Source organism: Hordeum vulgare, chromosome 7H, assembly GCF_904849725.1.
Source record: "Hordeum vulgare subsp. vulgare chromosome 7H, MorexV3_pseudomolecules_assembly, whole genome shotgun sequence".
Classification (NCBI taxonomy): domain Eukaryota; kingdom Viridiplantae; phylum Streptophyta; class Magnoliopsida; order Poales; family Poaceae; genus Hordeum; species Hordeum vulgare.
The window spans coordinates 277,182,771-277,197,064 of NC_058524.1; positions in this window are offsets into that span (position 1 = coordinate 277,182,771).

Sequence of the window (14,294 nt, forward strand, 5' to 3'; positions counted from 1 at the left end):
CTCCCCTCAACTGGTCCGAGACTGGTGAAGGACTGATTTTTCGGACAGACATTCTCCGTGAAGCTGAGGAGCGGGTGAAACTCATCAGGGAGCACCTAAAATCCTCCAAGTGGAGATAGAAGAGTTACGGTGACACCCACCGTTGAGAAGTAACTTTCTGTGTGGGAGACTTTGTCTACCTCCGGGTCACGCCTCTCAAGGGAACGAAGTGCTTTAACGTCAAGGGAAAGCTAGCATCACGGTACATTAGGCCCTTCTGGGTCACCGCAAAGCAAGGGGAGGTTGCCTACCAGTTGGAGCTACCTCCAGAACGTTCGAGTGTGCACAATGTCTTCCATGTGTTGCAACTCCGAAAGTGCCTCCAAGTGCCAAACCGTTCGGATCCTTAGAAGGACATCCATCATCAAGCCATCGATCTTCAGCCAGACCTCACTTATCATGAGAGACCGGTACGCATCCTGGATGAAGCCGAACGTTGTACCCAAAGCCGCACCATCAAGTACTTCAAGGCCCAGTTGAGGAACCACACCAACGCAGAAGCAACATGGGGTGAAGACTATCTTAGATCCGAGTTTCCTTACCTCTTTAGCACTTAGCTTAGGACGGGGTCGAGTTTCTTGTAAGGGAGAAAGCATGTCACACCTGTTTTACACCACTTTGTCACTATTGTTTCCTTTTCAAAGTTTGGAGTTAATTAAAACTTTTTAAATGAATGCTATGAGTGCTTTGATTGTCATTGCTGGTGTATGCGCTTGTGAGTAGCTCACTAAAAAACTTTTTCTCTAATAAACTTGCACCTTGACTCCAAACTCCAACCCATTGGTTATACCTTGGGTATAACACCAGGAGACAATTTTCATAAAATACTATTTGCACAAAAACCTTTTTTTGTAGCTTCAAACCCTTGACTTGGGATTTGCACTACAAGTCCCTGAGTAAAAGGGAGTGCTTTTACCAAAGACTTTATTCTGATTCTATTATTAAAATAACTCTTCAAACCCATAAAATAATTGTTTTAAAGTTATTTTCACATTTTGCTTACATGCCCTTTTCTAAGGCCAAAAATGGTATTTGATGGTTAAAAAATATTTTTCTACCTTAGAAAAATCTGATAAAATTAAGGAAGACTCCGAGGACATATATTTTCCATACATGAGAGTTTCAACCCTGGTCATATTCAAAATATTGGACTAAACCCTTGAACACCATTTCTTTCTATTCTGATATTTTGAAATATTTCCAACGGCAATATTCAAAATAAACTCCAAGAAAATTCTAGCATGTCCCACATGCTATATGTGACGGTCATGCCAAGTTTCACCCTCATCCAAGGTGGTTTCATTCACCAAATAATCCAGAAAACCTTTCTGTCCAGAACCAAGTTGGGACAACTCTACATCGCCAAGATTGTCCAATTCGTCCCAAACTTTGCACGAGTGTTCAATACCGCAAATAAGGAGGGCATGCCAAGAATTGGATTAGTGGGAATTGATTTAATCGCATTTTCCCACAAGATTGCAGATCTACCTATTCTTGTGTATTTCCAAGTTTACATCGTCAAACTTGCTCAATTAGGCTCATATTTGGTAAAGCCCCCTAAATTTGTCCATCATCAAGTCCTATTAACTCTCAATGCTTTTGGAAGAGGTTAACCCCCCCAAACCAGCATCAAGCACCTTCTGTCCGTTTGAAAAACCAGCAACTAGCGCCCCGAACACTAACTCCCTTCACTCCAAACTTGTGTCACAGGCTCACTATGCCTCCCCACAGCTGCAACCGAGAGATTTAGCTCTCGTTCAATGACAAGGAGCCAAAATCTCCAATTTACCATCTGAATCAATGGTGACAGCACCTATTTATCAGCACCTATTTTGACCAGCTCGATTCCCCTCGGCCATAAGAATCCAAAGAGCATCTACTCCACTCCCATACTCCACCAGACATGGCCAGGATGCACCAGAGCGCGCCAGCATGCCGTGGCATGCCAAAGATGCGCTCTAGATGCGCCACAGTGCGCACTCGAGCCCAGGGAGGCCAACCCCGGGCAGATCCTGCCCCCTCCCGTTGCCCCTCTTTGACCACATCGTCGACTGAGGCCAGAGCAGCATCAAGCCCCTCTATTCCACTAGTAGGAGAAAGGCTACCAGTAGCGGTGGATTTTCCCTTACTCGTAGCGATGGGTCCAGCGCTACTACTATCGTGATACAGCTAACCTGTTAGCAGTAGTGCTGAACATAGAGCGCTACTGGTATACACATTAGCAGTCACGCTAGAATAAATAAAGCGATGCTGCTAATTTTCCAGTGGTACTGATAATATTCCTGCTTTCAAATTTTCATTTGTATTTATGCCCCCCTACGTATTTGTGCGTGCTCCATACAGTGGTTTCATCATATCATGACAAACATGCATTATTGTCATCACATCGTACACATAAAGTAGTCTCATCATTTATACCATCATCATCATTATACAACACAAATATCATCAAATCTCGAAAATAGCGATACACACAAGTCATGTCACACCCACAAGTTTCATCATCATTATCTAAACCATCATGTAGAAGAGAAGAGCGTTCAGCATGAGAAAGAGAGCGACTATGTAGTACTTCTTCGGGCACCGGTTTCACTCTGTCTCTTGCCGTATCATCCACCTAAAGTAACTCACTTCCGCTTCGGCTCTGTTGTTGAACCCTCTGTGGCTAGCGCCCGGTACCTGTCCACCTGGGTTTGAGCGTCTGGCCAGTGGTCGTACACTCCTGGAACCCTCCCAATGAATACGGCGTAGCAGTCCTTTGCCATATCCGATTTGTGTACCTGCATCGTAAGTTGATTAATTCAACGATATATAATATGCAACATAATGTACTTGAGAAACACAAAGAGGCATAGTTAGTAGAATACAAGCAGTAAAAATATATAAATAATGAAGTTCCTCATACAAAAACTTATTAACTAGAGCGATGTACGATGGTTAATCGAAAGACTAGTAGTATTAATTATAATTGGACACACACGTTGTCGTCGTCAATCACTATTCCATGTTGAAGCTCCAATCTTCATAGTCATTGAGGAATGACCAAAGCTTCTTGAAAGGATTTAGGTCCAAACACTGAGCTAGTATCACATCTCGGACAGTCTCCCACCTCATTGGCCCATGGTAGAACATCCCTCCTTGTTCGACGACCTACTTCATGATCACCTGGGCAAGTTCACACTGGATGTGATAAAATTCAGCTCGGAATTGATGATTCGTTGTGCTTCCTATGCTTGTTGCCCTGTTGATAATTTCGGCATCACTGGAATTAGATGACAGGTGAAGGCGTTGTCTATCCCTTGTGAACTCGATCATGTGATGCATGAGGTAGAATCCATCACCAGTACTACCGTTTGGTTGCTGGATGCACCCGAAGTTGGTCTTATGGCCGAAAGTCGACGCTTTATTCCTATACTTTTTCACCTGGATATATCCACCAGTAAGGCTTTAGGTGAAAATGGCACTATCGAGAACATTCTTTATGTGTGTGTAATCCTTCTTCTTGATGTTCATCGATGAGTCCAAGTAAAGAGTATAGGAGTATTGTGGGTACACATAGATGAGGATGCCCCCCACCCCCCGCTGCGCAAAATAAGCATAGCTCAAATTAGCCTCCATGCTTGCAAAGGAATGATCAAAACTTATGAAAGCATATCCACAGATAACTTACATGGGATGATAAGGCAGGAGAATCACTTCCTTGTCCTTATTAGCGATCGTGAAGTCGCTGATATACTTGCTCGCAGAGCCCCGGTGCTCTTTGCAGTGTGCCAAGAAGCTCTCGTGCATATAGTACGGGTCCAGGACGCACATATATTCTATGTTCTCGTGCCTGATGATGTAGTTGAGATGCAGTGCATACAAGCGGATGAACTGAAAATTCAGCTTGGTCATGTGGAACATGTCATAGATGTAGTGAAATCGCATGATGAACTTCTGCGCGGGCCATGTGACGACGTATCTACTCGCACACCAAACCTGAACCAGGTAAAGCGGGTAGCCTGGTTTTTTCGAGCTGAGAAGTCTCATCTCTGTGGCCAGCACATCATCATGAAGTCTCCTTAGATCATTGTTCTTTATGCTCTCTACCACTTTCTGAGGTAGGATCGGGTCGCCGGCGACTTGGAAACGCCATACAACCTTTCTTATCCGGTCTCTTCCTTGGCTTCTTGGTGGGTGGCGGTAGTGAGCCCGCCATACCTTCCCTAACCACCCCCCAGTGTCGTCGGGCTAATTATATGTGGATGACCCATGTGTTGTTCTTGCTGGGTAGAGGCGGCATATGGAGGCGTCTCGTGCGAGGATCGCATGAAGAGAGACTTTTTGCAATCAGCCGTTGGACGTTCCGGCTCCGGCAAATCAGGCATCATCAAGTCATCAACATGCTCATAGTCTAAGTCATATTGCCGAGCATCGTCACAGCCAGTATTGATATACTGGTTAGGGTCATCATCATCATCCTCCTCCATGACATCATCAACATTTGCTTCTTCGATGGGGGCGACATCATCTACCACTAATGGAGGCTCTCCCTCGTTGCGTCGTCCGCTATCTCCCCCCACGCTAGGTGCAGGTAATTGGGTAGGTGGGGTGGTGTTCATACCTCGTTGAGGAGTTGTTGTTGGTGTGCTATCGGGCGCCTCGACACGAAGGTGAGTCTTCGGCCAAGGCAAGAACCAGCTCTTGCATGCGCTAATCAATTGAGAGGCCTCGTCATCACCGGCTGGTATCGGTAGAGGCAAATTCTCGAAGCCCACTTTGACACTGGCCACGCAAACTTTAAAGACCCCATGGGGCATGTGTTTGTTGTAGATCATGCGGTCCTTCGGCTTGATGATCGTTCCCTTTCCCACATCCACCTTCTAGTTGTTGATATCGTACAGTAGGGTGCACGGTGTTTCGTTGGCCTGCGAAGACATGACTATGACGTCAAACATCCGAAAGGCAACTAAAATGGAAGACCCGGTGTCGAGCTCGGCCAAAGACGAAGCCCTGCCAAGCACGCCAGAGATGGAGGACGGGCTACTATGAAACAGAGCGAGACCGGGTATGGGAGCATTTGCGGTTGCATGAGCAGGTGCTGGTGGTTGACGACCCACAAGTATATGGGGGTCAATTGTAGCCTTTTCGATAAGTAAGACTGTCGAACCCAACGAGGAGCAGAAGGAAATGACAAGTGGTTTACAGCAAGGTAATGTGTGCAAGTACTAAAATTGTAAGTAGCGGAGTAGTTTGATAGCAAGATAATTTGTAACGAGCAAGTAACGAAAGTAGTACAAAAACTGCAGCAAGGTAGCCCAATCCTTTTGAGGAAAAGGATAGGGAAAAACGGTCTCTTCTCATAAGCGAAGTGTTCTTGAGGGTATACGGGAATTTCATCTAGTCAGTTTCACCATGTTGGCTTAATTTGTGTTTGCTACTTTGATAATTTAGTATTTGGGTGGACCAGTTCTTAGATGTTGTTCTTACTTGAGCAAAACTCCTACTTATGATTAAGCCTCTCGCAAGCATCCGCAGCTACGATAAAAGCATTAAGAATAAATTCTAACCATAGCATTAAACTTTTGGATCCAACCGGTCCCTTACGGAATAGCGCATAAACTAGGGATTAAGCTTCTATCACTCTCGCAACCCATCATCTAATAACTACTCAATGCATTCCCTTAGGCCCAAATATGGTAAAGTGTCATGTAGTTGATGTTCACATGACATCAGTAAGGGAATCACAACATAGATATCATCAAAATATCGAACACATATCAAGTTCACATGATTACTTGCAACATGATTTCTCCCGTGACCTCAAGAACAAAAGTAACTACTCACATTTGATAATCATGCTCAAGATCAGACGGGTATTAAAGAGCATAGTGGATCTGAACATATAATCTTCCACCAAATAAACCATATAGTAATCAACTACAAGATGTAATATGTTGGGGAACGTTGCATGGGAAACAAAAAATTTCCTATGCACACGAAGACCTATCATGGTGATGTCCATCTCTGAGAGGGGATTTGGATCTACGTAGCCTTGTAGATCGCACAGCGGGAAGCGTTAAGAAACGCGGTTGATGTAGTGGAACGTCTTCACGTCCCTCGAACCGTCCCACGAATCGTCCCGCAATCCGTCCCACGATCCATTCCGATCTAATGCCGAACGGACGACACCTCCGCGTTCAGCACACGTACAGCTCGACGATGATCTCGTCCTTCTTGATCCAACAAGCAAGACGGAGAAGTAGATGAGTTCTCCGGCAGCGTGACGGCACTCCGGTGGTGGTGATGATCTACTCCTGCAGGGCTCCGCCCGAGCTCCGCATAAATCTGATCTAGAGGTGAAACTGTGTGGTTTAGGCTAGAGTTGCACGTGGCAAAGTTGTGTCTCAAAAATCCCTAAACCTCTACTATTTATAGGATGGAGGGGGAGGGGCTAGCGTTGAGGGACAAGGCCCTCAAGGGTGTGCCGGCGCTAGGAGGAGGAGGACTCCTCCTCCAATTCGGTTTGGGAAGGAGGAGTCCTCCTCTTCCTTCTCACCTCCCTCATTCCCTTTTCTTTTCATTTCTTTTTGGTATTTTCTTATGTGGCGCCATGGGCTCCTTGAGCGGACTCCACCAGCCCACTAAGGACTTGTGACACCACCCTAGGGCCATGGGCTCACTCCCGGGAGGGTCCCTCTCGATGAACTCCCGGAACCCATTCGTCACTCCCGGTACACTGCCGAAATTGCCCGAAACTTTCCAGTGACCAAATGAAACCATCCTATATATCAGCCTTTGTTTTCGGACCATTTCAGAAATCCTAGTGACATATGTGATCTCATCAGGGACTCCGAACAACATTCGGTAACCACACATATAACTCAACTCTACTAAAACATCATTGAACCTTAAGTGTGCAGACCGTGCGGGTTCGAGAACTATGTAGACATGACCCGAGGCACTCCTCGGTCAATATCCAATAGCGGGACCTGGATGCCCATATTTGGTCCTACATATTCTTCGAAGATATTTATCAGTTGAACCTCTGTGTCAAGGATTCATATAATCTCGTATGTCATTCCCTTTGTCCTTCGGTATGTTACTTGCCCGAGATTCGAACATCGGTATCTGCATACCTATTTCAATCTCGTTACTGGCAAGTCTCTTTACTCGTTCCATAATAGAAGATCCCGTGACTTACACTTAGTCACATTGCTTGCAAGGCTTGTGTGTGATGTTGTATTACCGAGTGGGCCCCGAGATACCTCTCCATCACACGAAGTGACAAATCCCAATCTTGATCCATACTAAGTCAACTGACACCTTCGGAAATACCTGTAGAGCACCTTTATAGTCACCCAGTTACGTTGTGACGTTTGATGCACACAATGTATTCCTCCGGTGCCAGTGAGTTATATGATCTCATGGTCATAGGAACAAATACTTGACACGCAGAAAACAATAGCAATAAAACGACACGATCAATATGCTACCTTCATAGTTTGGGTCTAGTCCATCACTTGATTCTCCTAATGACGTGATTGAGTTATCAAGTGACAACACTTGCATATAACGAGAAAACCTTGACTATCGTTGATCAACTGGCTAGCCAACTAGAAGCTTGCTAGGGACATTTTTTGTCTATGTATCCACACATGTATCTATGTTTTCATTCAATACAATTATAGCATGGATAATAAACGATTATCATTAAACAGGAAATATAATAATACCTATTTATTATTGCCTCTAGGGCATATTTCCAACAGTCTCCCACTTGCACTAGAGTCAATAATCTAGTCCTGACATCACCATGCGATTTACATTGTAATAAATCTAACACCCATACGTTCTGGTGTTGATCATGTTTTGCCCATGGAAAAGGTTTAGTCAACAGGTGTGCTACGTTCAGATCTGTGTGCACTTTGCAAATATTTACGTCATCTCCTTCGACGTAGTCGCGGATGAGGTTGAAGCGTCGTTTGATGTGTCTGGTCTTCTTGTGAATCTTGGTTCCTTTGCTAAGGCAATGGCACCAGTGTTGTCACAGAACAGAGTTATTGGATTTAGTGCGCTCGGCACAACTCCAAGATCCGTCATGAACTGCTTCATCGAGACACCCTCCTTTGCTGCCTCCGAGGTAGCCATGTACTCTGCTTCACATGTAGAATCTGCTACGATGCTCTGCTTGGAACTGCAGCAGCTTACTACATCCCCATTAAGAATCAATATGTATCTGGTTTGCAACTTAGAGTCATCCAGATCGGTGTTAAAACTTGCGTTGATGTAACCTTTTACGACGAGCTCTTAGTCACCTCCATAAACAAGAAACATTTCCTTAGTCTTTTCAGGTACTTCAGAATATTCTTGACCGCCGTCGAGTGATCCACTCCTAGATTACTCTAAAACCTGCCTGCCATACTTATGGCCAAGCTGACGTCTGGTCTAGTGCACAGCATTGCATACATGATAGAACCTACGGATGAAGCATAGGGAATGGTACTCATTTGTTCTCTATCTTCCGCAGTTGCTGGGCACTGAGTCTTACTCAATTTTATACCTTGTAACACTGGCAATAACCCTTTCTTGGACTGATCCATTTTGAACTTCTTCAAAACTTTATCAAGGTATGTGCTTTGTGAAAGTCTTATGAGGTGTCTCGATCTATCCCTATAGATCTTAATGCCTAGAATGTAAGCAATTCTCCTAGGTCCTTCATAGAGAAACTTTTATTCAAGTAATCATTTATGCTCTCCAAAAACTCCATGTTGTTTCCAATCAGCAATATGTCATCCACATATAATATTAGAAGGGATTTTTATTTCTGTGCCCCCTCGTTCGTTAGTTCTACTCATTCATCCCCACGCTCTTAACTTTTGCTCACTTTTCCCCACTCCCTTGCTCGAAACCCTCAGAACATGTTACAACGGACATTGCCGTCGGCTCAGTGCTTTGGCCGTTAAATCTGACGAGCGGGGCCACGTAGGGCGCATGCAACTGACCGCGGTCGTGGGGTACCACGTGTCGATGGGGGCAGTCGATGGGACATGCCCGAAACGTCCCATCGTATAAAGAGGGGTGACCACCTCCCAGCGCATCGCCCCTGCCATTTCCCCTTCCCCTCCCTGCCGCATCATCTTCCTCTCCCCAACCGACATCATCTCACTCTCCTCCAACTGTTGTCTCGCTATCTCCCACCGCATCCTCTTCCTCACCTTCATCTCCTCCATCTATCCGATTGTGTATGCTCAGGGCGACGCCGGCACAGCGGCCAGAGATGTAGTGGAGTTGAAGGGCGCGGTGACCGCGGATGAAGTGAAGGATGTTGGTGGCATCCACGGTGTTGCGGGGAAACTCACAACTACTGCGGATGTGAAGAAGAGGTGGTGATCTCTGCCTCAGTGCTGCCAGAGCAGAAGGTGACGGTGTCGAGCCCCGCAGTCCATCCCGATACCCGCGATGCACAACCTGGCGAGGAGAAGGAGGTATTTGCACTTTCGTGTTAGTTGCAATATTTAGGATATTATCTTGTAGAGTTAGTTGCATTGCTTAGATTGTGATTCATACGGTAGTACAGGTGGTTAGAGTAGTTGGTTTGATGGATGGGATGGGGTTTTCTATATGGGGGGATGGGGGGTTTTTCGTTTCAAAAATGCTAGATAGATCTGTATGAGAGATAGGTATCTGTGTGCTTCAATGCTACACATATGTATGCTTATTAGATTTGTTTTTAATGCTACAGAAATTGGGTTTTTAATGCTATAGGCATGTATGCTTATTAGATTGGGTCCCTATTAGATTTTTTTTTTAATGTTATGCATATTGGGGTTTTGAATGTCATATTCCCAAATGGAATCCATTAATTAAGAAGTTATTTGATTCATTAGTATATAAATTTGTCCACAATATGTACTTATATTAGCTTTGTTGTTCAATGTGTGTGCACGACAATGGAAAATGCAAATAACCCTAGTATATTAGCCCTATGATCAATGTGTCATGTGTGCATCTCAAAATTTTCAATTGGCTTCTGTATTTACTAGTGATGGATGTAATTGTATATTGAAGAGGATGATGGATGGGGGAAAAAGAGGAAGCTGGCCTGTACTGGGTCCGACTTGTACGATGCAGGGTATAGTGACGACGAAGAATATGAGGTAAGCCTACTTGAAATTTAGATTGTTCATTTAGTTCCTTTGACATGGTGTATATGAATCTATAATGTATTAATGCAAATCATTCATGTATGCAGTATGATTCTGGAGAAGATATGTACAAGGGCAACTTCAAGTCCTTCAAAGCAAAGGAGGTGGAAAAGATCAAGGCCAAGGGAGTTGCTTCCTTGTTCAACCGCAAGATCAAGAAGTGTCGCTGACCATGCTGCACCACCAAGCCAAAGCCAAAGGATGGCCGCTTCGATCACCTTCTGTCTCATGCAGAGGATGTGGTGAATCGCGTGGAGGACTACATGATCAGGGGGCAGCATGCTGCCCTCACGAAGGCACTGACTCCGGTGTAATATGATGATGTGATGAACTGAATGTGGCATCATGTTTTGTCTTTATCTTTTGCGTTACTTTTCGTAAACTGAATGTGGATGTTTATGATGTGATGAACTGAATCTATGGTAGTAATGTATTAGGGTACCCAATGTATTATGGGAACCCATCTATTATGCTATCTATATTTCTCCGTCCTTAAATTTGCCTTTGGTGTATGGTTACTTCTGTTTAGATATTTTTTTGAATTAATCTTCATATTTTTACATTTTCTGTTGAAAAATATGCTTTAATACAAAAACTATTAAAAACACTTTTAAAATACGAAAATGTAAAACTAAGTTCACATCCTTCTTATTCACTTTGAAATAAAGCTTTGCTGATTTTTTTTAATTTTTCAAAAACAAAAGGTAACCCTAGATGTTGTGTCCTTAAATTTATGTGAAGGTTTTCTCATGAAAATGACCATAGATATTGTGTCCTTAAATTTTCTTGTGGTGTATGGTTACTTCTGTTTAGATGTTGTGAGCTATGAGTTTAGGTGTTGCAATGATCACACATGTTGTTTCAGTGTTGCTTCACTCATTAGACATAATGCAAAAAAAACCTTGGCAAACTAACTAGGGTAACTATCTATGTTTGTATAGGATATATTGTGTGGAAAATTTGATGTGATTTAGAGGATGTCAAAGAAATTTCAATTTGAGAAATGTGCTCCAAATGAGCTCACAGGCTACGGTAAACAACCCCATTTGTAATCAAGTTTTTCCGGACCTACTCTAAATGAGCCAAATCTTTTTTATTAACACCTATTCAATCTATATAGTGTAGATTCGAAGTCTCACTATTTTTTGAATTAATCTTCGTATTTTTACATTTTCTTTTGAAAAATATGCTTTAATATAAAAACTATTAAAAACACATTTAAAATATGAAAATGTAAAACTAAGTTTAGATCCTTCTTATTCACTTTGAAATAAAACTTTGGTGATTTTTTTGATTTTATTTTAATTTTTCAAAAACGGAAGGTAACCCTACCTCATCTCCTTGAACTCTATGAAATCTTGTAGGTGATAGCTCATATGTGTGAAGGTTTTCTCATGAAAATGACCATAGACAAAGTTTATGATTTTTGGTTGGTCACATGTCACATAAGACAACATTGTGCGCAAGTTTCTTATTTTTTTGATTTTTTTAAATTAATGGTTCTCATTAGACCTCGATCGTGCCAGCTAGGGTTTTTTCATGAAAATGACCATAGACTAAGTTTAGTATTTTTCCTCGTTAGTGTGTCTTATAAAACAACGAACGGCGAATGTTTCATATTTTTCGATTTTTTAAAATTAGTTATGCTCAGTCAAAGCTTTCATAACCCCGTTGACCAGCTCAAAACCCCTATAAACCCCGCGAGGTTTCGCCTAACTCTAGCTCCCAACGTCAGTCGTCCGATCACACGCTCGCGCCAAGCGTCAACCCTTAGATGTGGTCTTATAGAAGGAATTCGGTGGGCAGGCTGCGTGCAGGCTCCGGGCCATTGGATCACAAGGACGGCTCCGCATTGTTGGATCGTGGGGCGATCCGCGAGAGGCGATCCCACTGGTTGTTCTCGGCTGCTCGCCCACCACTGACTCCGCATCATTTTTTGCATCATATTTTGCATCGTTTTTTGCAACGTTTTTGCGTCGTTTTTTTGCTTCATTTTTTGTGTCATTTTTTGCATCCTTTTTGCATCGTGTGTGAACGTGCTAGCTCTTTCATGTTTGACCACAGTTTCCCACGCGTGTACATTTCATCACAGTCCACTCATCAAACCAACCATAGTTTCCCACACGCGTACACTCCTGATGCCGCGGTGGGTGTGAAAACGGGCTGTGGTGCCGTCTGGCTAGGGTTTCGGGCACGGAAATCCAGGCAGAGGTGGGAGGAGGTTGTTTTGGGCAGGTGGGAGTGGCTTAAATAGGAATGGAGGGGCTAGGGTTAGCAGTTTTACGCGTCGGTTTCAACCGCGCGGTCTAAATCGGACGGTCTCGAACGTGAGGACGGGCTAAGTGGATGTGTAGAGTTGGCTAGCCGAAGATGAGAGGGTAATGGTGCGCCCGTGGCACGCATTTAAAACAACGGAAAACGTCCGACGACAACTGAAGACGGTGCCTCTACGGTCGACCGTTCGGGTATCAAACAGACCCTGATTGCGACGAAAATTCGCAGCCGGCCTACCTATATCTAAATAAGATCACACGCCAAGTTTCAACCCAATCAGAGAAAGTTTTATACACACTTTTAAAAACAACTAAAGTCAACACGGTCGATAATGCCGCGGGCGCATGCGAGTATGGTAGGCGTCAACACGGTCAACGATGAAAACGGAGAGAATCGGCAACTAATAATGGATGCATGTTTTGAAAACTGGCGGCAGCAGAGAGCCGATGCAATGTGGATGATGCGCATGATGCGACAAATAAAAATAAACACACGCCAGCAACGGAAAAGAGGGGAATCTTCTGGAGCGTCGGTCTCGGGCTGTCACAACTGTCGTACACTACAAGAGGATCTCGACCCGAGATCCGAGAATGGAAGGGGAAGAGGAAGAGAAAGAGCAAGAGGTAAAACTTAGTTGCTTCTATGACAAACGAGTGAAATCAATGAATCTTGAAGGTTGCATAGAGACGAAGAATGATTTGAAGAACAATCAAGAATCCTGACAAAATTTTGGCAGCACTTCGGTAGGAAAAGGGGACAAAAATTCGATACAATGGAAGGAACTTGAGAAGATTCACAACAAAACAACTAAAGTGAAAAAGGGAACAATATGATCTTGAAAAGACAAAATGATAGATTGAAGAGAGCAACATCAGAAAGCCTCTGTTAGAAATAATAGAAACTAGCTCTTGGCAAGAAAGAACGAAGAAGAAAATGAGAAATACTACCACAAGAATCCTGAAGATCACCTTGAGAATGAAGAGATCTTGAGCTGCCTCATAGAAAACTGAACAAGGCACCGGAATAATAGAGAGACGAACGAAGAGACAACAATTGAGAAGAATTTGAGAATGAAAGCTGAAAGCTGAGAATGAAGAAATCTTCCGAAATGATGGCCTTAGGAGGATCAAGAACGAAAACAACTCAGAAATGCACTAGACAGCAAGAAAGGGATTCTCATGATTGGGAACAATTCAAGATGATGTTAGACAGCTGAAATGATGAATCTTCAAGACAATGGACCAAGATTTGAGAGAAACACTCCTTTTGTCTTCCAAGCTGAGAATGATGAGGAGAAAACCACCAAGCATAACTGAGACACTTCGAAATAATGAAGAATGAAAGGTTGATCCAAATATGAGAATTAATTCAAATTAATCTTGGAGAAGGGATATGACAGATGGAATTCATACTTACGTCATAGTTGAAAAGAAGTAGAGATCTTCGGGAAAAGATTACAAGAGCCAGATAAGATCCTGGGAAAAACTTATGGGTTATGGGCCCACTGAAAATAAACACCGTTGAAAAGATTGCTCAGAAAGAGATATTGCACTAGCAAAAAGAAAAACTTGATGAGGTTGGGAACCTGAAAATAATTGAAAGGATTGAGAACAAGAACTTCTGAGATATCTTCAGCACTCCGGATAGAAAAGAGAGGAATGAATAAACAAGATAGGCGGATAAGAATTTCCAACATAGGAAAGAATTGAAAGATGAAAAATATATGATGACATGGGTAACTGAATTGAATTCACTGGAAAAGATGACAAGAATGAATAAAGATGAACACGAAGC